Consider the following 26,190-nt stretch of genomic DNA (forward strand, 5'->3'; position numbering starts at 1 on the left):
AAAGTACAACAAAGGTTGTACTTATAAATATTTCATCTCGTGTAAACCGAGAGATTTCACGGGAGAAAAGGGGGCGATCAACTGTATGAAGTGGTGGGATGAGATGGAAACTGTGATTGACATCAGTGGGTGTGCTAAGGAAGACATAGTCAAGTTTGTATCTCAGTCTTTCAAGGGCGACGCCCTAACATGGTGGAAAGCCTTAGTGCAATCCACTGGAAAGGTTCCTCTATATAACCTTTCGTGGAACAAGTTTGTTGGCCTTGTGAAGGACACTTACTATCCTCAGCATGAAGTTGAAAGAATAGAAACTGACTTCCTCACTCTGGTGATGAAGGATTTGGATTGCAGGTCTTATGTGACCAGTTTTAACTCAATGTCAAGACTTGTGCCGTATTTGGTTACCCCAGAACCCAAACGCATTGGGCGTTTTATCAGTGGTTTAGCCCCAGAGGTTAAAGGAAGCGTCAAGGCTTCTAAGCCTGCTACTTATAGATCTGCTGTAGATCTATCTTTGTCCCTTACTCTCGATGTTGTAACGAGTAGGGCAAAGAAAACCACCGATGACGGGAAAAGAAAGAGGGAGGAAGACCAGTCCCATCAGTCGAACAAAAAGAACAAAGGCAACTCTGGTTCCAAGAAAGGGCAGTCGGGTGACAAGCCTAGATGCAAGACTTGCAACAAGAGGCACTTTGGAAAGTGCAACCAGGACCCACAAGCTAAACCTTGTGGGATCTGCAAGAAGAAAGGGCACAAGTCTGTAGAGTGCCGAAACATTAAGGATGCAACATGCTACGGTTGCAACGAAAAGGGGCACATCAAGACTAATTGCCCTAAAAATGCTAAGAAGCCCGATGAGGCAAAGAAAACCAATGCTAGGGTTTTTCAGATGAATGCAAGGGAGGCGGTGAACGACGGAAATGTTATACAGGTACCTTCCTCATTAATGATATTTATGCTAGAGTTTTATTTGATTCAGGTGCTGATAAGTCATTTGTAGACCATAAGTTTAGTAAGTTACTGAATCTGCCTATTAAGACTCTAGACATAAAATATGAGGTAGAGGTTGCCGATGGTACCTTAGAAACAGCTTCAACTCTTCTTGATGGATGCTCTATATCCATTAAGAATCTTTCTATCCCGCTATCCCTCTTGCCAATGAAATTGGCCGGGTTTGATGTAGTTCTAGGCATGGATTGGTTGTCGCATAACCAAGCCCAAATTTCCTGCGGGTGAATCCGTCACTATTCAAGGAGATACACAATATGGTTTGCCCAACAATGTGTCTATTCTCAAGGTATCGAAGTGTCTGAAGAACGGATGTGTCATTTACATGGCACAAATGACCCGAAACCCAAGATTGAATATATCCCAATTATTTCTGAGTATCCTGATGTCTTTCCTGATGAATTACCTGGATTACCTCATGAGAGGCAAGTTGAGTTCAGGATAGACATTCTGCCTGGATCTGCACCAATTGCGCGAGCTCCTTACCGTCTAGCGCCTACTGAAATGAAAGAGCTCAGGACTCAATTGGATGACTTACTGGAAAAGGGTTTTATACAACCCAGCTCTTCGCCTTGGGGGGCTCCTATATTGTTTGTGAAGAAAAAGGATGGATCAATGCGTTTATTGCATTGATTACCGTGAGCTAAACAAGGTAACGATCAAGAATCGTTATCCCTTACCCAGGATCGACGACTTATTTGACCAACTTCAAGGAGCAAGCTTCTTCTCGAAGATTGATTTGAGATCCGGATATCATCAGCTTAAGGTTAGAACTGAAGATGTACCAAAGACAACGTTCAGAACGAGGTATGGACATTACGAGGTTTTAGTGATGCCTTTCGGGCTCACTAATGCACCAGTAGCATTCATGGACCTCATGAATAGAGTCTGCAAGCCATACTTAGATAAGTTTGTTATTGTCTTTATAGATGACATACTTATTTACTCTCGTAATCAAGTTGATCACGAGAAACACCTTCGGTGTATTTTAGGGTTGCTACGACAGGAAAAGCTATATGCTAAATTCTCCAAGTGTGAGTTCTGGCTTCGTGAAGTCCAATTCCTTGGACATGTTGTGAGTGAGTGTGGAATCCAAGTAGATCCCGCTAAAATAGAAGCCATTATGAACTGGGAAGCACCAAAGACACCAACAGAAATTCACAGCTTTCTGGGATTAGCTGGTTATTATAGAAGATTCATTGAGAACTTCTCAAGGATAGCTGCACCATTGACCTCTCTGACCTGCTAGAATGTAAAGTTTGATTGGGGTCCAAAACAACAAGAGTCTTCTGAGATTCTTAAACAGAAATTGAGCAATGCTCCGATGTTGACATTACCCGAAGGAATTGAAGAGTTTGTCGTGTACTGTGATGCTTCACACACCGATATGGGTTGTGTACTTATGCAAAGAGGCAAAGTGATTGCCTATGCATCGCGACAATTAAAAGTGCATGAAAAGAATTACACCACCCATGATTTGGAGCTGGGTGCCATTGTCTTCGCACTTAAGTTATGGAGACACTATTTATATGGAACAAAATGTGTGATTTATTCGGATCACAAAAGTCTCCAACATTTATTCAATCAAAAAGAACTCAATATGAGACAGCGCCGCTGGATGGAAACTCTAAATGACTACGATTGTGAAATTTGCTACCATCCTGGCAAAGCGAATGTAGTCGCCGATGCTCTGAGCCGAAAAGAAAGAGTTAAACATATAAGGATTAGTGCCAAGAGCATTGAATTGAAGAACAACTTAAATGAAAGGCTGTTAGCTGCACAGAAGGAAGCTGTTTTGGAAGCTAACCTTCCAAATGAAAAGTTATGTGTAACTATTGAACAGTTAGCACCTGGAAAGGATGGAATCCTCAGACTAAATGGAAGGATTTGGGTTCCTATTCATGGAGGACTTCGAGATATAATCCTCTAGGAAGCTCACAATTCTAAATACTCAGTTCACCCTGGAGGTGGCAAGATGTATCAAGATTTGAAAGCTAATTATTGGCGGATAGGTTTGAAGAAATCTATTGCCACACATGTAGCTAAGTGCCTGACTTGTGCTTAGATTAAAGCTGAACATCAAAAGCCATCGGGTCTGCTTCAACAGCCAGAACTTCCCACATGGAAGTGGGAGATGGTAACTATGGATTTTATAACCAAGTTACCTAAAACAAGGCATGGAAATGATACTATATGGGTTATAGTTGATAGACTGACTAAGTCAGCACATTTCTTACACATCAAGGAGACTCATAGCTCCGATAAGATAGCTCAGTTGTACGTGGATAAGATTGTATCCCTCCACGGAGTGCCGGTGTCTATTATATCCGAGAGATACTAGATACACCTCTCACATTTGGAAAATTTTCCAGCAATCATTAGGCACTCGTTTGAATTTTAGTACTGCTTACCATCCTCAGATAGATGGACAGAGTGAGCGCACAATTCAAACTCTGGAAGACATGCTTCGAGCATGTGTTATTGATTTGGGAGGTAGTTGGGATGACCACCTACCTTTGATCGAGTTCTCCTATAATAATAGTTACCATACTAGCATTCAGGCTGCGCCTTTTGAGACATTGTATGGAAAGAAATGTAGAACGCCTGTTTGTTGGGCAGAAGTAGGAGAAGCTCAGTTATCAGGACCTGATATAGTCCTTGAAATGACGAACAAGATTGTCCAGATTCGTGATCGCCTGAAAGCTGCTAGGGATAGGCAGAAAAGTTATGCTGATAAGAGGCGGAAACCTCTAAAATTCGAAGTGGGCGATAAAGTCTTACTAAAAGTATCACCCTGGAAAGGAGTGATGCGTTTTGGTAAGAAGGGCAAGTTGAGCCCAAGGTATATTGGACCATTCGAGATTATCGAATGTGTCGACAGTGTAGCTTATAAGCTAAACTTGCCTGAGGAGCTGAGTGGAATCCACAATGTGTTTCACATCTGTAATCTAAAGAAATGTCTAGCTGATGAATCATTAGCAATGTCTCATAAAGACATGCAGATTGATGAAAGCCTAAGATTTGTTGAAAGACATATATCGATCGAGGATCGTCAGGTTAAAAAGCTCCGAAGGAAGCACGTGCCTATAGTAAAGGTTAAATGGGATGCCCGTAGAGAAATTGAATATACGTGGGAAGTTGAGTCCACTATGCAACAGAAGTACCCTCACTTATTCCAGTAAATCTCGGGGTCGAGATTTCTTTTAAGGGGGTGAGGATGTAACACCACGTAAAAACGTGTCCAATTATGTAAAGATACGTGTCTTAAACTCTAAATACGAGAAAGATTGAGTTTGAAGGACTAAAGATGACAAGCGGTGAAAATATGTAGGCGAAGGGACTAAATGTGTCAACATGCCAAACTTGTGCCTCTGAATGACCACACACGAAGAATATATTCTTAAACGAGTGATTGATTGAATAAAAGAAAGCGTTTATGAAAATAATCAAAAGATTATAAACTACAGGGGTTAAATGTGTCAACATGTTAATTCTTACCTCTGAGTGACCTTTTAGCGAACCCGAGGCTTCGAAATATTCAAATATACACTCAAGAATAAGTGGTATAAATTTCATATGGTTTCGAGATCGTTAAACAAGTTTTCAAGACTTTGGGTGAAAAGTGTCAACGTGATGAAACTAGTGTTTCGGTGATCATTTAATGAAACCGGGCCTAACGGAGTTTGTTTATGCTTCCATGAACCTCTTTAAACTAATTGCAAGGGCCAAATATGTCTAAAATAAAAGATATTTGAGGGAATAAAAGAGCAGGGGATGAAAGTGCAAATAATTGAAAGTTTTTAAACCTGGGCGACACCTTGACGCGGGGCGCGTAGCCCCTTGTGAAACCTTATGCGGCCCGCGTAGCAACTGCTAGCATCCAAAAAACTGGCAGCTGCATGTTGCAGCCTGTTACACCGACTTTAGAGCCAAAATTTTGATTCCTGGAGCAATTTGTTGGTTTTAGAATACCACTAGGATACCTGGGGTGATCCTAGATGCCTCCAAAACACCTGCCATCATCCAAATGCATGGCAATTTACTATATAAAGGCTCCTTAGTTGAATGAGTCATTTGCTCATTTACTTGCAACATTCACAACACTCACTTCTGGAGATATCTGGCTTTAGAGAAGGATCAAGAAGTGTAGAAAAGATAGCTAGGACCTTATGTAAGTGTCTTAGCCCTTTCTTAGTTCAATTTATTAGTTTAAAAACCGAAAAGTCAAAGATATCGTAAATTGACTTTGACTTTCGGTTTAATCAAAAATGGTCCAGCCACGGTCCGAATTAAAAGTGGTTGTGTGACCATATTAAGGTAGGTGATTAACCCTTAAAAGGGCACCTCCTAATTATTTCGTTTGCCTAGTTAATTGTCGGGTCAAACTAATAAGTCAAAAAGTCAAACTGACTAGATTTTTAAATAATAATTATAACTAATAAAACAGTGGTTATAAATTATATTTTATCATTCTAATAACTTGGTAATTAGTATTAGGACATGTTTAAACATGTCTAACCCGACAATTTTCAGTCTAAGGTCGGTTCATAACCGAAAGTCGCAAAAGCTTGACTTTTGCTTTGACTTTCAGTTCTGACCCGATTGAGCTTAATTCTTCTATGTTTCAAGCTTCCATTAGGACCACATTGTACAGTAGTATAACCCTCTGGAGTTATATTGATTGGTCCTTAGTAGTTTGAATTATATGCTCATAATCGTTATTATGCTTATAAATGTCGTATTTGCCCTTTTGACATATAATTGAGATTTTTAGAAATGTGAGAGGACAAAAAACTTTGTTACTGATATATAAACTTGTCCCGAAAATTTGATATCAGTTCTTGGTTTCACACAGAAGTTATGCTCGATATCGTAAATAGAAGCTTTTTATTAATTAAATTGCGATATCTTGCATAAGTTATGTTTAAGCATAGTTTTTGACCCAAAAATCATTACCTACTGTTAAGATATTATTTTAGGGATTTTTGGAATTTTTGATCAGATTATAATCTGATCATATCATGGAGTTCTTGTATAACTCGGTAAATGATGATAATAACCCTTTTGTGCATAAAATGAGATTTACAAATGATTTGAATGCCAAACCTTTTCCTACTGATTTTATACATTAAATAAATTATTTTGAACAATTAAAACTGATCAAAATCTCAGATTTCCATAAAACACTTTAATTATCGTCAATTAGCGATTTTTACGCTAATTAGGTGAATAGTATGGTTTTAAACCATATTTAACACCTAAGACTTGTTACCTACTGAACTTTAAGTAAATTTTAATATTATTACAGTAAGTATAAGTCATGAACTCAGACTTCCAAAGATGACCTTAAAAGCATATGTGAAATGACCAAAATGCCCTTCCGGGGCATAGTTTGGCCATAAATAGTAAACATCACATATATATGATATCTGTTAGTGCATACATCTGTCGACTTCGTCTTGTATCGAGTCTAGCCTTAGAAATGTTAGAACAGGGCACGTTATACGAGAAAATATCAAGGTTTAGGATGTATAGATGTTGATTTCGCTCCTAGCAACACAAGCATGTGATTTCGTCCGAAACTGTTTCGAGCGAAATCAGCATGTTGCTGATTTCGCTCCAAATGGTTCCTATGTCTCTTCGAGCGAAATCAGGACCCTATATATAGGTGTCTCTGAGCGAAATCAGCATCAACACTCTTGTTTCCGGTACCGAACTGCTGCCGAAGTGCCGTTTGACTGTAATCAGTATAATATCATCAATACAAGGCAGATTTAAGTATATCAACCTGTTTTTCAAGTCCTTTTCTTATTTTCCGCATCTGAAATGGATTAGAGCTCTTCCGATTGACTCGTTTAGGTCAGCACGCGATCCTACAAGTGGTATCAGAGCTCAGGACGAGGAGTTCTTGCCAAAACAGCCTCATCTTCTGTATTCTACACCTTCTTTCATTAGTTCAGGAAGTTTTTAAGGTCAAAACCAGTTCAAATTTTCACAAACTATGTGAAAGGACATATAGACAAACCCTTGAAATTTTCACTGCTAAAATCGGACTAAAAATGGACAAATTTGGACCCCGTGTTGATTTCGCTCGAACTGATCTTTTCTGATTCCGCCCGAAACAACCTGATTCCGCTCCAAAATACAAGTCTAATTTCGCTCCAAACTGCAAATCAGAGGTTTCGCTCCAAATTTTGTGGTGATTTCGCTTCAAAAGACTATCTGATACCAAACCAGTGATTTCGCTCTAACTTTTGTCTGATTTCGCTCCAGTCAATCAAAAATCAGATTTCGCTCCAAATTTCATCTGTGATTCCGCTCGTAGTTGATTCTGTGATTTCGCTCGAAAAAGAAAATTGTGATTTCGCTCCAACGGTTATTTCGCTCGAACTTGACTGTTTCTGACAAACGTGCTATTGAATCATGGCTTAAGAGTTTTACAATGCTTTCGCGACACCTGTTGCCTCGGTTACCGCTGCTGAAACAGTATACAGTGAGAATGAGACGGGTACTCATCAGAAACCACCGATGTTGATGTACATTGAGGATTTTCAGGGTTGGAAAAACCGATTTGAGAACTGGGTTCAAGCTTACAGATTGGATGCATGGTGTTCATTGCTAAAAGATTATGAGAAACCAAAGAATGAACGTGGGTTAGAAAAGGGTTTTAATGATTTTAGAGAAGCTGACAAGTTGAAATACACAAATGAGAAAATGATGATCAGCATTCTTCAGCAAGCAGTTAAAGAAGATATCTTTGTCTTGCTTCAACATAACGGAACAGCTAGATCAATCTGGGAGGCTTTGCTTCAGAAATTCATAGGGAGTGCTGATATGATCAAAAACAAGAAGCATTATTGAAGAAATCGTTTGACATGTTTACTGCGCTTGATCGTGAAACAACCAAGCAGACTATTGATAGATACTGTCATTTGGTTCTAGAAATGGGAAGATTAGACATTCAGAAAGAGGATGATGAGTGGGTCGATAAGCTAGCTGAAGCCTTGCCACAGAACAAGTGGGGAACATATCTGATGGTTGTGAAACTCACGAGGAAGTCTGAGAATATGAATTTGGCACAATTCATCCAGAAGATTGAAGAACAGGAACTGGATATTCAAAAGACAGCTATCATAACAAATCCAAATGCGAAACAGGATGTCAGTTTGTACTATAGAGGGAATAAGTTTGAGGCTACTCCCAGTCAAAGTCCAAAGACTAGTACTGCTTTTAGTGCTGATGGGTCATCTAATCAAAATGCTAGCACTACAACTCAAAGCGGTGGATATACTTCATCGTTTTCAAGCTTTGATCCTAACAGCAACACACCAAGTCCTTAGAAGCAAAATTCAACAAATCTGCAGTGCAATGTGACTTTGAACATTCAGAATGGTCAAAATCTATCTCCTGAAGTGGCTAAGCAACACATGGCATCTCTTGTAGCCATGTTAGAGTCTTATGAAAGCTTGATTGCAGGAAGAATTGGTAATCCGATGCTCACGAAAGAAGATTACGACCAAATCGATGCAGAAGAGCTTGAGCTGATGGATGTGAAGTGGTGTTTGGCTAATGCATGCAGGAGAGCTGAAAAGTTTCAGCAAATTACTGGCAGAGACGAGTTTCGAGGAATGGCTACCTCTCCACTTGGTTTTGACAAGTCAAAGGTTACCTGTTTCCGATGCAAAGGAAATGGTCATTTTAAACGGGAGTGTAAGAACCAAGAGTTAACTGGAAGTCAAGATAAGAGCAATTATTATCAGAAATCAATCTTTCATCAGATCGATCAACAACCTCAACAAAAGGATCAGAAACTGCTCATGGGAAAATGATCGAAGAAGCAAATAAAAAAGCTTATTTTGGGATAATAGACCAAGGTGATGAGTTTGTTGCAGAGGGATTCAGCTGGGACAATTATATACCGGGTGTGACTAGACCTGATGTGGCTCTTGTTACAAGAATTCTGGGTGAAAATGAAGATTGTCAGAAAAGAATTCCAATATTTCCAGATCTAGGAAGTGATGTTGATACTGATGATGAGGAGGAGTATCTTAACAAATGTAGAAAAAGTATTGATCCTGATAGTTTTAATTTTTTCTATGCAGATAAAGTTGAGATGCTGAATCAAAAGAAGATTGCTCGTTTGAAGAGAGAGATGGAAGCAGCAAAGTTACTCGCTGATGAAAAGGCAAAGACAGAAGCTAAAGAAACAAAAGTTGAGGCGGTGATGGAAAACACAATAGAAAAGATGGTTGAAGTGGAGAAAGTGGTAGAGAAAATCGTCGAAGTTGAGAAACTTGTGGAAGTTGAGAAAGTTGTTGAAAAAATTGTTGAAATAGAAAAGATTGTTGAAGTCGAGAAATTTGTTGAAGTTGAAAAGACTGTCAAAGTTGAGAAGATAGTTGAAAAAGTAGTTGAAGTCATTAAACCTTGTGAGAAATGTTCAGAATCTTGCAAAATATGTGAAGAAAAAGACAAGAAGATTGCTGAATTAGAGAGAATGAAAGAAGATTTACTGTCTGATGTGAAGTATGTAAAAGAGTCGTACGATGTACTGAACAGGACAGTTGATAGTTTGAAAAGAACAAATGCAGAAATTGAGAAAGCAAATGACAAGATGAGTGCAACTTTAATGACAAAGCAAAGCGTCATCAATGACTACATTGAAGATTGTGCTAAACTAAAGAAGGAGTTGGAACTTGAGAAAATTGAGAGTGAAAGGATTAACCGATTACTTTTGAGTTATACTACTTGCGATTATTTGATTGATCGTGTTTATCCTACTGTTGCAGGTCTTGAAGCTTTCAAGAAGAAAGAAAAAGAAGAGGATACTGGTAAGACAAAAAGTGTCAAGTATAACAGATGTCCGCCTCCTATCTTTGAGAGTTATTCCCCCAGGAAACCAAATGAGGAACAAGTAGACAAGGCTCTAAACATCAAATTAAAGTCTGAAATCACTGATGAATTACCAGACAATATTGATGTCACATTCACAGCATCTGACACTGATCATGAGTCTGAGTTAGTTAAGAAAGTTGTCGATCAAGTGTTGGATATGGATGAAGAGTCAAAGTCGGAGTCTAAGTCAGATAGTTCGAGTTCTTCTGAGAAGAGTCCGAGTTCACCGGTTAAGAGGGTTTACAATAAAGAATTCATGTTATCAAAATCTAATTTGAATGAAGGATCAGTCAAAGTAGCATATACGTTGAATGTTCAGACAAATTATATTCTGATGATGAATTCCCAATAAGAAGTGTTAAAACTGAAATGACTAAAAAGGTTTTCAAATTAACAGAAATTAATATTTCTGAAATAAAAGATTTAATTCTTTCTGAAAAACCTAAACCTTACACTTCAAGGATTAAACAAAGAGTAAACAAGAAAATGGGTTACGGTTGTGGTTATAATTTCCAAAAGAAATCAAACCATAATGGTAATCTCAAAAAGAAAGGTCTTGGTTTTAATTCGTCAGAAAATTATAAAAATTAGAAAACTTATAAACCAAAAACAAAATTTGTTTCAGGAGGAAGTTCAAAGGATGAACAGAAGAAACCGTTCTGGAAGCAGTCAAATCAAGAGTTTCTTGCTGAAGTGAAGAAGAATGTGAGAAAGTTTGCTCAAAAAGTTGACAGAAGAACTTGTTTCAAATGCCAGGAAGTTGGACACATAGCTTGGAATTGCCCCAAGACCAACTACCAAAAACAGGGAGTTTCTTCTAGCTCTGTTTTGAGAACGACTTGTGTTGATAAGAAAGAACAACCTGTGAAAAATGTTAAAAAATTTGAAAATTCTACTTCTGAAGAAGGAGAAAGTTCAAAAAGGTTTTACAAAAGAAGAGGTGATTTGAGTAAACAAAAGTGGGTGGTTAAAACAGATAGTTGTTCTTACAATGAATCTGATTCCATAAAATCAGAGGAGTCATTGGTTGAGAAAAAGGTTGAAAACTCCGTTCCTGTGGTGAACAATGAAAATTTTCCTTCGTTGTTAAAGGAAAATTTGATGAAGAAAATTGGTAAGGTTGAGATTTCAAATCAATTTTTTGCTGATAAGGGAGAATTTGATGTTGAGAATGCTTTCAATGGGAAAGTCAAACATATTTCGGTAAGATGGTTGATAGAAAAGTAAAGGGTGCTAAAGAATTTTACAAATCAAAATGTTGGTGGGAAAAATGTGTTCCAAAATCACCCAAGGCTGGTTAGGCTTGGGTCGACATTATGTTTGAGTAAAAACCTGACTTGCCCAGGTTGGTAAGAGTGGAGCAGGAATCGGCATCATTCTTGAAATGTTTGTTTGGTAAATCTACAGGTGATATCTTTAAATTGTTATATTTTGATTTACAAGTGATTATGGTTGGTGAGTGAACCTGTAAGTGGTTGAACGAGGTTTTCATTGACAAGTGGTTAATCAAGGTCATTAAGTTGAACTTGATTGGACCATACTTACAAGTGGTATTTTGGAGAACAAATGATGAGTTTATCCCCTAACCTACAAGTGGTTTGAAAATCAACAAAACTAATTTTCCGGAAAAACCATTTGATTAGAACAAACTTAAGTGTTTTGAAATCACAATGGGAAAATAGTTTGTTGTGAGGGGGAGTTCTGATTGTTTATGCCGAGTGGATGGAAATTTAAAGTGATTTGATATCAGTTGTCAATTTGTTTGTACAGTTTGTTTTCAAATTTTTCATTTAAATGTGTTTGCATTTTAGGGGGAGTAAAAATTTCACAAAAATTTCACGAAAAATCCAAAAACATTAGAAAATTTGAAAAAGACAAAAACATGATAAATCAAAAATGAGTTTTGTTGTATAAAAGAGGAAATGATAGTACATCAGTGGAAGATCACGGCATGCTAAAGAATTGGAAAGTTAAATAGTGATAAACGGTCTCACTGATGATGTGTCAGTAGGTTTTTGCACATTTAATAGATTGTGACGAGATATAAACCTAAATTTCAAACTTGCTTAATTCGTGGGTAACATCTCTCGGATATATGGGTTACCCCCGAAATCTTGTTTGAAGGACCCCTTATTCTGAGATACTAGGTCTTTATGCTTAGTGATATCTGGGGTATTATCCCGGGACTTCTGTGTGACAACCCTCACCAAATCAGGTATTCGTACGAACTAATTACTATTTAATTACACTTAATTACTGTGCTTGCTTGCAACTGTGAATGAACTGCTACTTGACTTCTGATAAATACACATACTTGCATCAAACCTTATAACTGTCACTCCATTTACTTACATACAGAACTTTAGTGACAAACTTGATGCACAAAAGCATAGTAGCACAATGAACGGATAACCCAGTAAATGTGCTGACATAGCCAGCACCAGGCAGACACTGCCTCTAAGGCCTATATGAGCCAAAGATAGTTTACTACACCTGTAGAGAGTGTAGGGAAATGAGGATTGTAAAACTGCGTCACTAGGTGATAGTATTAGTGACCGGATGTGCCTAAAATATGCATTAAACACAAAATCCTGCACTTTAATATAAAATTCAGCATTCTAGCAAACTAGTAAAGTGCAAAAACATAGGAAAAATAATACTAGACACTTTCCAAAGTGTCGGGAATTCTTTGTGTCACTAAAAATAATATTAACGACACTTTAAAGCTTTGTTTGACACTTTAATGGATCAGTATCCAACCGAACAACCGGACTTTACCCGGGACATAAAAATATTGTCATTGACACTGTTTCCCTTTTTCTGAGCCAGTTAGGGTCCCCGAATACCCTAACACCCGTTACACAACGCAACACACTATAAGTTGGTTTAAACTTCTAACTTAACTAACTAAACCTTAATCATTAGTTGGAATCTAACCAAGAGACCCCCCCCCAACAAATTCGGTTGCTTCCAAGGGGACACACCCCACTTACTTTTGAATATTTAAATCCATGATGTCTAATATCTACTAAGCACATTATACATTGGACAATTTGGAGTTGTGGACTATAAATAACACCATTAGGTCTCACACTCATTCATAACCACACTTAACAAAAACTAACTCCTCTCTCTCCTTCTCTAGATATCTCGGCCGAACCCATAGCCCACACCACCACCACTTTTCGATTTCAATCTTGCTATTTCAAGCACATACAAGGGTGAATGATCACGCACAAGGAAGCCCGGTGCTTACGGATTGCCAAGGACCTCACTACGTTGCTATTAACCACCCGTTTTTTGTCTAGTTTCTTCCCTAGCCTCGAGCTAGTAGTAAGTGACTCTAAACGCCTTCTTGATCTTGTCTAAAGTGGTTAATAAGAGATTTGTCGGTTGAAAATCATGAACACTAAAGATCACCAACTAAAAGTCTTGTAAAATGATGAACTTGATGGATAAAAGGAAAGTAATGGTGTAAAACTTGTTAAACTTGATTTGTTATGATTATTTTGTGTTGTTTTATGCTAGTAGTAGTTCGGATCGTCATCTAACCCGGCTAAGTCATGTTCTTAGAACATGAACTAGTGTATGTTAAAGTGTGAAAGTGGTTAGATGAAGAACACTACTACTTATAACCATGAACTTGTGTAAAAGTGATTCTTTTTGTAAAATGGAGTTCTAAACTAGTAGATCTAAAGATCTACAAGTGGTATTTTCGAAGAACCAAGTGTAAGATGAAATCATATTTTTAAGCCGGATCTTTCATAAACAAATGTGATTTTGTGAACACACAAGTGTGTAGACACTTGTGTAACGAAAGGTTCTAACAAAGAGTTATTTTTGTAATATTTGACCTAAAAGTTGTAAAAATGTATTTTCTTCAAGAATAAAGATCACAAGAAACCGATTTTTAATTACAAAGATAGAAAGATCTACTAAAAATAATGGAAAGTTACTACACACTTTTACATAACCCACAAGTTCATGTGTTTACGATTTACGTAATATTGAACTAGTTTGATGATGAAACGTTGTTTGTTGATGTTGGGAACATTGTTGATTGGATTTTGAAATGAAAATGATACGCTTGTAAGCGTGGCCACCTCCAGTTACAGAGGAAACTCTGGCGAAATTTTTCCAGAAATGTAACACTTGGAAATATTTTTACAACAAGTGCTATGAATATATTTTTAACTTGTTTTCCAAATAAATTTCGCCACGATTTTGTTAGGATCTGAGTTTGGATTGATTGTGATTTGTGTTTGAATTTAGATGAACAAATGAAAGAGTAGTGCAGCGGAATTTAAATGGAAGCAAACTTTTCACAATCAAACAGAAGAAATGCTTTCAATCATACATTTTCAACACTGAATCAAATGATTAAATTTATTTTTAAACTCTGATTACAATGCATGTATGATATGCAAACTCCCCCTCAGCCCGAGCTCAGTGTTTGTTCGTGCAGAAAGAAGATGGTGAAAGAGCTAAACAGAACAGTACAGAGTACTGTTCTATTTATAGGCACTTGCAAAACACTGAGCATCTAAACTGACGTCACCATGAAAGTGATATCTAACCTCCTAACAAACTCTAACCTCTGATCTATACAAACACTGCTATGCTAACTACTGATATTACATTTCAATACATAAAACAAATATAAACTGCTGCTGCATCCTTCCACTGCTGTGAACCCAGCAGTACTTGTTATGATCTGTAGTGCTTGAACCAAGGCAGTAGATTGAGCAGCAGAGCTTTAGTTCTTCAATCAGTCTTTGTCTTGAGTAGCAGTTGTAGGTCAGCAGTTTGCATAATCAGCAGATAGGAGGTCAACAGATGTTGAAATCACTTTCAAGGGGAGAGACTTGCAACCAAACATCTGCTTATTCTGGATCCATTGCTCTGATCCAGTTTTGGCTTTCATTATCTGTTCCTTTGGCTGGGTTCAATCCCAACAGATTTTTATTACAAAAATAACCAAGTGTCGGAGGTGGGACTTTCACAAATAAAAGTTGCTAAAATATATATTTAGAATATATATTTTCATAACCACACTTGTGTAAATTTTTATGATTATTTTGTGAACTACGTAATATTATTTTTAGGGTAAAAATAATATTACTGAATTTTAACGACTCCAAAATAATTCTAACGCCCTCACAATAAATATTTAAGTTACAACGGTAATATTATTACCACCCGATCTTTATCCGTAACTTACGTATTTTCAGAAAATACTCTTAAACGCGTATTTTTGACAAAAGTATTATTTTGGGAAAATTATATGTAATAAAATATAATATTTTTGGGAAAATATTTATATTTTGGAGAAAGAATTAAAATATATTTTAAGTGAGACTTAATAATATATTTTGAAGATACAGAAACACACATGTATTAAAACCCCCATCCTTGGGAAGGAATATATTTACCAAATAATTACGAAGTGTAATTACGAAATAGTTGCCTAACTATTTCCCAAAAACTTAAACCTTAAGCTAAGGCACGGCCGTCCGTCTAATAGAAGTTAGTACGTGTAGGTCTTCGCACAGCAGATTGTCTGGGAGATACTTTTTAGAGACGCACTTCGGTGAGTTCATGTCCCCCTTTTCTCTTAACTGTTTTCAGTTTTTAAACTGCGGGGTTGAAATACATGTTACTATGATTACGAGTACTTTTACACATGGTATGGTTAGCGTAAGGAGGGTTACTACTTAGATCATGTGAGTGGGTAGGTGGGAACTGAAGGCCATTAGTCCTCATTGTAGGACTAAGGGACAGTAGCGGTAGATCTATCTGGGTGTAGCGAGCCCAGCCCCAGGCCCAACAGTACGGACCTTGGGGTGACTTTGTACCCGACGCAAAAATCTGCTAGGTTTGAGTCTTCCCACTACACTTCACACATATCAATGGCCTTGCAAACCATTGGTGATCTCTTTATTTCCTTATTTGCTACATACCAGGGATTTTTATACGTACAAAGGTTTTACTTACTCACTACACATGAACTCGCTCAACATTTTTATTGATTTTTCCAACTTACATGTATTTCAGGGAACTAAGGATCTAGCACGGTATGCTACGTTTTCACGCTGCGTTAGAGTTGGGATCATCCACGTTTAGGGATTGCGACTTTTACCTGGACGAGTCGCAAGTCTTAAACGGTGTTTATTTTATGTTTGTGGTTGTGTCTTAAGAACAATGTTTTTATGGTTTGTAATTTCCGTTGCATGTGTCAACGCTTTAAGACAATGTTGTGTTACTTTTATTTGAAAACTTGAATCAATGGATGATCTGCATGGTTTTAAATTCATATAGCTTGGTTGTGATTAAGCTATGGTATTAAGAAGTCACACCAAATAAACCCACGCTTCCGCAAAGCCAGGGTGTGACAGCTTGGTATCAGAGCTCTGATCATAGCGAACTAGGATTCTTTCTCGAGTCTAGACTATGATCACTAGGGCTCTCACGAAAATATTTTTACATTGCATACCACTTAAGTCCAGATCCAGGTCACAAAACGTTTTTACAAACAAAAGTTGAGCACATTTTATTTGTTAGTTATGGCTCAGTCTGGGAGGCTGAGGCTCGGTCTGGGAGGCTGAGGCTCGGTCTGGGAGGCTGAGGAAGTTGTCTAGTGGGACTAGGGAGTCAGTCTGGGAGGCTGGGAGAGTTGTCTAGTGGGACTAGGGAGTTGTTGATGCATTTTTGTGTCTGTTACTAGTCTTGTATTTTACGATGTATTTTGTACGGTCGTTTATAGTTTATCGAGTCTGTATTCGCAGTCGACCAAGTCGGATATCCTCCTATCCGCTTGTGTCCGACTTATTTGTCTCGTCTGTTATGTAATGGTCGTTAAACAATGCATGTTGCATAAGTAAGGGTATTTCTGTCTTTCTGTTTGTGTTTGTTTGTGGTTTGCTGCAACTGTCTGTTTGCAGCAAACACTTCACATTTTGCAGCCTTCGACGAAACACTTTGTGTTTCGAAGAACACATGTCGACGAAACACTTTGTGTTTCGTCGAACACATGTCGACGAAACAGGCTTATGTTCATTCCATTTCGTTCGTCGTGGTCTCCGACGAAACAGACTTGTTTCGTCGGACTTTGGGCTTCTACAGGCCCAAGTTTGGCCCAATGTTTGTTTCGTCGATCCAAGTTTGGTTTCGTCGTCTGTTTGGCCCAGGCTGCTATAAATAGACACATTCTGTTTCGTTTCAAGTTAGAGATGAGAGAATACCCTGAAGGTCACTTTGTGTAAACTGTGTTTGTATCAGTTGCATTCTCATCCAGTTAATCAAACGATTGTGTTTCTTTGGTTAACCACTGTCTTCACTTTGTTCTATGTTGGTTTGGCTTAGTTAAGTGGATTCCGCACACTTAACTTTGTTTGTTATAAACAAGGGTTTGGTAGTGAAAATCGATCCTCTGATTTAGGGACCTACAAGTGGTATCAGAGCCTTGGCTCTTATCCTTGTTTAAAATCAAACATAGTTCGGTTGTTTTACCAAGTGTTTGTGTGTTTCTCATAAAATTGTTCTTAACACTCATTATTTTCTGGAAAAGAACTCTTAAAATCTGTTGGATGTTGCTGGAAAAGAACTCTTAACACTAAATAATAATACTAAAATATTTTGTAAATATAATAACTTCATTGCGGTGTTTTGAAATATATATTACATAGTAAATATAAGTTATTTTACATAGTATAGTAAAATACTAAAATAATATTTATTTCAAAGTGGTGACCATTTACATATAGTAAAAATGCGTAACAAATAATATGTGTTACATTCGCTTTACAAATATAATATAATGGTTGGTCATGCCAAAACAACTTGTTCTTATTATATTTCCATCTCTAGGACATAGTATGAAAAATATAGTCACTAATAGTATACTATCACATTATTTCACAATTAAAACAACTTGGAACTCTAAACAATGATACACCAACTCTATTGTCTTTTGGTGTATCTTTACGATTCACTCGTCTTAACACATTGATTTTCTCATATCACAATTTAATATTTGACAATTCTTTTCATACTTTTATTTCATTTTGAACCTATCAATTCTAAATCTTCCTCAGTTGCTAATCAAAGTAAGCTTTCCACATCCATTTTAAATATCTATTGAATATATATCTTTTGGCTTGAACCTAGTCACCTTGGGAAATTACATCATTTCATCTCATTCGTTTGTCATCGATTTCTTAAACTAATTCAGTTGAACCATTGAGTCCTATTTATTATAGAACTCCTATTCACAAAATTTGATATTTTAATTCAGTATCATTTACAATAATATTATTCTTATTGACTAAGACGTGACAGAAAGTGATTATTCTTTTTGACCAAAAAGTGACATAACCTTAAAAGACATCGTAGCCCAAATCTCGAGGACGAGATTTAAAACAAGGTGGGGAGGATGTAACATTCCTATTTTTACCATATAAGAATTATAGGTTTGATTAAATTTAAAACCACTAGTATCTAGTTTATTTTTAATATAACTATTCAACCGAAACAGTTTTAAAAACTATTTTATATAGTTGGTTGAAATATTATATTAATTAATTGGGCTATATATGGGTAACCTGTTTAATAAAATAAAAGTATATGAAAACTTATATTAGTAGACTCGTAGTCTACGGGTAAGTCGACTGTTAGAAATATGAAGTACCTAAACGGGCCTAGGAACCGTATAATACTTAAATTATAAAAATATATTGTATTTTGAACCTACTCTGTTCTTAATAAAACTTAGACCCAAATGTAGACAAAAATATTCTGATTGTAATGACATATTTATTATTTTCTAGAATATCATATTTTAGAAGTTATACGCGTCAAATAAGTAAAGCAGTTAATTTAATTATAATATATATAATAAAATAATAATATAATATATTTAAGTAAAACTAGTCTAGTGTCCCTTCATATTTCGTGTCCATTTCTAAAGATAGGCATGAAATTCTACATTAAAATAATAATAAAAACTTAAAACTAAAATATGAATTTAAAAGTACATACGTGTAACATCTACTTCAATACATGGCTACGTGTATATGATTGTTGTCAAAAGAAATCGTCCAAACTTCATCCTTAAGAAACTTAGAAATTCAATATAAATAGAACACACCTTTGTTCATTCTTTGCTGCTTACATCCTTATTTTCTACTATTCCCTTTCTTGTTTATTCATATGTATATATTTTTATTATTTTCACTCACAATAATAATAATAATAATAATAGCCATGCCCTGTTTTAAGTGTTTTAAACTCCCGATCACCGCTACCTTTTCCGATTGATCTGAGTCCCATAACGCATGTCAGGGCTCTGCCCGATTAAGTTTGTTGGGATTCTGTCTCGGGACATCGGGACAATGTTGATTTAGGGGTATTATACTTACCACGAGTGCTAGCCCAAAAGTATACCCAAAATTTATACCAGGAGTCTTTCTAGTTGAACCCTAAAGTTACACAAGGGGTCCATTCTCTTTTTCTCACCGTTTTATTCTCTTTTTGTGATTTACCCCAAAACTATTATTTATTATTTATTATTTCTATTTTGTAAACAACTTTCATCAAAAGTCATGCCTATTATTTTATTTACCCAATAGGGAACCATAGTTGAGACACCCAAGTAATTCTGCACAACTCCTAAAATTTTCATAGCAATCAGAATCAGGATCAGGGTCCCTAAAACTCAAGGGGGGTATTCCCTACTTGACGGTTATCCATATAACTCGTTGGCAAATCAAATTTAATTGTTCCATCGACTCAGCTGGGCTAGAAAAACACGTGGCCAGCCTATAAACCTTTCGTGTCCCTTACGGACCGTAAGGTATAAGGCTTACGGTCCGTAAGCCAGATCAAATTCGTGTATAAATAGAGGGCAGTGGCACTTGATTTCTGGTTTTATTACGACAATCAAATTCAATCTGCACATAGTCGAAACAGTCACAAAATCACTAATTAGTAGAGGGGGTGCTGCTACGATACAGGGTATTAACTCGATCGCTATTACGATTCATTTTCCGACCGATCAATATATCCAATGGATGTTTAAGTGCCACCCACAGTAGGGTTATACTTTGTCGTTCGTCGTTAAATCGATGGATGTTTAAGTATCGCACTTTTTCGTTCGTTGTGAGAATTTGATCTCGTGAGTTATCGTAATTGTTGTATTAAGTTACCTACCTAGTTCGTGTGCACTAGGTTACAAGGCTAAATCAATAGGCTAAGTTCTGCCTGTATAAATCTGCAATATATCAAGGCTTATCTCTAGACTAAACTTTGGCCGTATGAATCTGCATGATTATAATGTGAGTCATTCTCTTTTTATCAACTGTTTTACAATACTCCAAATTATTTTCAGAATTATAATTACAGTGATTAAGTTTATGTAATCACCAAATTACAGCCAGTATGTGGGGTATTGTGCACATTACTACTGTTTTAATCACATTAGGTGGGCGAACCTAAAATTAAGTGATATACGTCATTCATTGGGGCAGCCAATGGTGATATGACCACAGTCACAGATCCGGTCGAGTGACAAATACTGTGGGTAGTTGGTAGATATCAGAAACATATTTAAAAACTCTTAATACTGTAAATTATAACAAATCTGTTTTGTATAAAACCTGAATGAACTCACTCAGTATTTCCCGCTGACAAAACCTTTTTAAAACGCGTTTCAGATAATTACAGTAGATTGGAATAAGGATTGGATCCGGCACTAAAAGACTTCAAGAAGTGGCTTATTTTATTAATTAAATCAAATTAAGAAATATTGTTTTTATTAAAAGCTACCTTTGTAACAATGGAATTTATTCCATCTATTTAAATAAAATCCAGTGTTTCTAAACTCTGATATTTTTCCTAACTCACGGTCCTGATGAAATTTCCGCTGCAATATTTTTTAAAAAAAATAAGCACCGGTACCACTGGACTGCTCGCGGCTTCCGATTCCGGCCAGGATGGGGTCGGGGGCCGTGACAGTTCTTCATATCTTCAACCAATATTCAAAGTGTTCTTGATACTTTCACTTTTTGATCTTTATCAAACAAACAGTTAAGGTTGTTTCTACATTGAAAATTGAAATAGGATTAATCTATTATCCACCATACCTTGGTTGGTGATTTAGCATGGGTTAAAGTGAAAAAGTCGTTGAGTTGACAGCTTGGGTATAAAAAAAATTTTAACCTACTTTACCAACCCTCTGATCACCTTTTTAACGTAACAGACCTCGAAGAAACAAACTATCGACGAAACAGAATTTATGACGAAACGAAAAGTGTTTCGCCAAAGGTCCCTTCGACGAATTAGAAATGTGTTTCGCCATAATACTTCGACGAAACAGAATCTGTTTCGTCATAAGTCGTTTCGTCGAAACAAAATCTGTTTCGTGAAAAGTGTTTCGTCGTGTGTGTTGTCATTTTTCAACAGAAGGTTTGCAAGTCTATCATAACATTGTGTTTTCAAGTGTTTGATCAGGTATTCTACTTGTATACCTCAAAAATGAGTTGCACGAGTCCGTGGGATTGGAGTACGGACCCACGACCAGGTCAAATTTCAAATCAGACATCTATGGCCTCTTACTTAGCAAACTCCATACCTCAACAACAACCGTCCATAAGTGCAAGTCAATGGGCCTTGGTATCAAATCAAAACCAAAGCATTCAAAATCTCTTGTTGAGCGAGAGTGAGACGGGTAGCAACAATCGCCCGCCAAAGTTAAATCACATGAATGATTATCCATCATGGAAGGGACATTTTCATACCTATGTTCAAGGGCAAAGCACCGAACTTTGGACGTGTTTCATTAATGCAGTCAACCCTGCCCTCGAAACAGCAGCATCAACTTCAGCAGGTTACGCTAATATGCTTGAAGATGATAAGAAAGCCTATGACTTGGAGAAAAAGGCATTTGCTATTCTTACACAAGCGCTTCACAAAGAAATCTACCATCAATTTGGGTATTGTAACACCACGAAAAGTCTATGGGATGCATTGGTGGCGAGAGGAGAAGGGAATGCAGCTTCTAGGAAGACTCGCCATGATTTGTTAAAGAAAGAGTTTGAATCATTTCAGTTCTTGGAAAATGAAACACTAAATGATATGACTTCTCGTTTCTATCATTTGATTAGTGAAATGAGTTCTTACAATGTTAATGCTACCCATCAGGAAATGATTGCTCGGTTTGTTGATGCTCTACCTCCTAAGTGGAGTCCATTCATTGAGCTTCTGAAATATATGGGTGCACTGGATGCAGCCAATGCCAGTCTCTATGAATTCATTCAGAAGTTATAGCACAAGAATGAAGAAGAAATTAGGAAGGCTAAAAGAATTGCAGCTGCACCTCCTCAAAATACAGAAATGTATTTGCCTGGTTTTGGTCCTTCAGCTAGTTCTAGTTCCGTTCAGCAACCGAAGCTTCAAACGGCGTTTGTATCCAATACAAACTCTTCTCCATTTCCATAGTTCAATCAAGCACAACCACAGTGGGATCAAAGTGCTTATCTTTCACAATCCATTCCTACACCTCAAGTTACCACTGCTCAACCACAGTTCGATCAAAGTGCCTATCTTTCACAACCAATACCCACACCTCAAGCACAACCACAACAACAAGCTCATTATACCAACAATCCTCCACCCCTAAACCCGAACACGGTCAGAGTCGATACTTCAAACCTCTCATAAGTTAGCATTGAAGTGGCAAAGGAGCATATGGAACTCATTAATACAATGGTCAGTGCTTACTGCGGGTTGGTCGCAGGTCAAATTGGAAACATCAATATGACCAATGAAGATTATCAACAGATTGACAAGGATGAAATGGGGTTAATGGATATCAAATGGGCTTTTGCTAGTGCAGTTAGAAGGGCAAAACACTTCATGGCTCGAACTGGAAGAACTTCGTTGGAAGGCAAAAAGGATACGAAGTATGGGTTTGATATAAATGCTGTCACATGCTTCAATTATGGCGAGAAGGGGCATTTCAAACGTGAGTGCACCCGACCAACCAAACAAGGCAATCATAACCCATTCAGAAACCAGACGAGTACTTCAAATGTCAATGCCCAGCAAGAGAATCGTGAAAGGAGGATTGTAGCAGTGAATAACAATCAGAACCAGTCTGGACCATCAAATTCCAATCGAGCATTGACAGTTCAAGCTGACGAAGGGTGTGACTGGTCTGTACAGTTTGGAGAAGGCGATCAAGGAGGAGGAACAGCTTGTTATGCAAAGATCATCAATCACATCAAGCACGTTCATAAGGAGGAATTTTCTGAAAGTGACGACAGTTTGGGTTACACCGGGAGTTCTGATGAAGAAAGTTCTATTTCGGGAGATGATCATTCTGATTCTGATGTGAAGGAAGAAGCAAGTTTTGATGTTGAAGACTTGTTATATGAAGCTGAGGAGTTAAAATGTCAGAAATCAGTTCTGATCAATAAGGCTGCTGTTGCATCTAAGGAAATGGAGAAGTTCTTCTCTGAAGACGGATCTTTTTCTTTTCATACTGCCTTTATGGCAAATGTCTCAGCCTCTACGAGTCAGGTAAATTCTGAAACTCCTGCTCCTAGTGTTTGTAAATCTTGTGCAGATATGAAGCTTGAATCAGAAAAACTTCATAGTCATAATCAAAGTTTGGTTATTGAACTATCAAAGTGCAAAGAGGCTAATATGGCTTTAGTTCGAAACAAAAAAGAATTTAAATATGTAATTGAAACCCTAAAGAAAAGCGTTTCCGAAGTTAACAAAGTGGTTTATCATAAACAAGTTAGCATAAACGATTACATAAACATTGTTGAGGAAACCACAAAGGAACTAGCCATAGCCAAATGCGAGCATGATGCTATCAAGCAAAAGTTGGAAAGTTATTCTAACTCCCGATTTGTGCTTGATCACGTCATTGATGTTCAACAACTGAAGGGAAACAAGAAAGGCGTAGGGTATGAGAAATGTCCGCCCCCTTTGAGACATAACTATACCAAAATGCCTGATGAAGAAGATATGCCACGGTATGAACCCAGTGTGCCTCTTGATTATGAAGAATTTTCTACTGGCCTAGGGTTCAAACCGGACAGTTCTTCAAACACATCATCTAAGCAACCAGAAACCTCGACGTGTACGAAACAAAGTCCTCCAATCATTGAGGACTATGAGTCGTCAGATGATAAATCAGAATCAGATATTAGTGATCAGGATAAATCACTCAACAAGATGAAAGGAGTAGAAATTCCACTTGAAAATCATATTCTTTTTAATCCTGATACTCCTGTGGTCAAACAAGTGATAGATCCTGTTAAGAATGACAAGACATCCGTGTCTACCATTAAGAGCAGTAATGTGTTGTACACTTTGGTTGGTGATTCCAGAATCTATTCAGATCATGATTTTCCAATTAAAAATGTCAATCCATCTTCGATTGATAAAGTTTTTGAAGATAACACAAACAAGTTTTTGGGAAAAACACTTCCAGGAGTTGTTGTGACTCAATGTGATCCAGTTCCTAAGGCTGAGATTAGAACACAATTTGGAAATCAAAAACCACCAACAAAACAACAACCTATTGCTTCTAAGGGTAAACAACCAGAAAGGCGAGCTCAAAAGCCTAATGTTTCTCAATCAAAATCTGAAACAAAAGGGGCTCGTTATCAAAAGAAAGCAAAAGATGTCAAATTCGTAGCATCAAAGGGTACGGATAAAATTGAGACTTTTGAAAACAAATCAAACACCGATTTTGTACAACAAGTCACGATTTTAAAACGTAACAGTGAAAACAATTATATTCAACATACAAACGGGTGTGATGAAAAGGCAAGTACCTCAGGCTCTACGGGTTCAACATCTGTTGGTCAATCGAATTCTCCTAAGTTTGTAGAAAGGAGAACATGTTTTAAATGTGGGGAGTTTGGGCATATCATTAAGAATTGCACAAACACTCCAAAAGATAAGTCTGTTGAGAAAGCACCACCTGAAAAGGTTCACCCTCAACATCATCATGTTTCACCAAAACATGATAAACGAACGGTTAAAGAACAAGAGACGAAACAACGACGTAAGAACATCAAAGCTGTTGAAAAGGCTTTAAAATCTGAAGTCAAAACAGTAAAAAAGGAACCAAGTGTTTTACAACCTTTAAAACCAGAAGCTTCAAAACCTGTTTACAACACTCAATCTGGTAAACAAAAAACAAACTTGGAAACCTAAGACGGATGATAGTTCAGGGGGAGCAGATGTGTTTGAGAATCATCAAGAAATTGAGATCACGTTTCGTGATGCTCAGGGACGACCCAAGACCACTAAGGCTTGGGTCCCCATCCTCAACTGATCTTTCAATGATATGTGAAGGATGTTCCAGGAGGAACTATTAATAGTCATTGGATTGTTGATAGTAGAGCATCCAGGCACATGACAGGCGATTTACGGCTTCTATATGATGTGAGAAATATTAGAGGAGGCTATGTCGCATTTGCAGGAGACAAAGGCGGATACATCACTGGAGAGGGAAGTATCTCCAATGGTATTGTGTGTTTCGATAAGATCAATTATGTTCGTCAAATTGATCATAATCTTCTCAGTGTGTCGTAAATCTGCGATAAAAATTTCACCGTGCATTTTGATGATGCCGGTTGTTATGTGCTTAAACCTGGTTTCAAGATTCCTAAAGAATGGATTCTCTTATCGGCTCCAAGAGTTAATGATCTCTATATTCTTGATATGAGCCAAGCGATTACAACATCTGCACAAGTGACTTGCTTTGTCACTAAAGCCACAGAAAAGGAGTCTATATCTTGGCACAGAAGAATGGGACACATTCACTTGAGGAAAATGAACCATTTGGTGAAAAAACAATCTTGTGAATGGTGTGCCTGTGAGAAGTTTTCATTTACAAGATATTTGTGTTTCGTGCCAGAAAGGGAAGCAAACAAAGTAGTCTCACCCATTGAAGAAAATCAATACTGTTAGCATGCCTCTCGAACGTCTTCATATGGACCTGTTTGGACCGATGAAACACAAGACAACTTTCGGGGATGCTTACTGTCTGGTGGTTACTGACGATTATTCTAGATTTTCTTGGGTATCTTTTATGGCACACAAGAGTGATACTCCTGGCATCCTCAAAGATCTTCTTACAATGTTGGAGAATCTCTACACATTGAAAGTTAAGAGAATCAGAAGCGACAATGGAACGGAGTTCAAGAATCATGTGATGGATGAGTTCTATACTTCAAAGGGCATTCTGCAAGAATACAGTTCTCGTTA

Source organism: Helianthus annuus, chromosome 2 (assembly GCF_002127325.2).
Source record: "Helianthus annuus cultivar XRQ/B chromosome 2, HanXRQr2.0-SUNRISE, whole genome shotgun sequence".
Classification (NCBI taxonomy): Eukaryota; Viridiplantae; Streptophyta; class Magnoliopsida; order Asterales; family Asteraceae; genus Helianthus; species Helianthus annuus.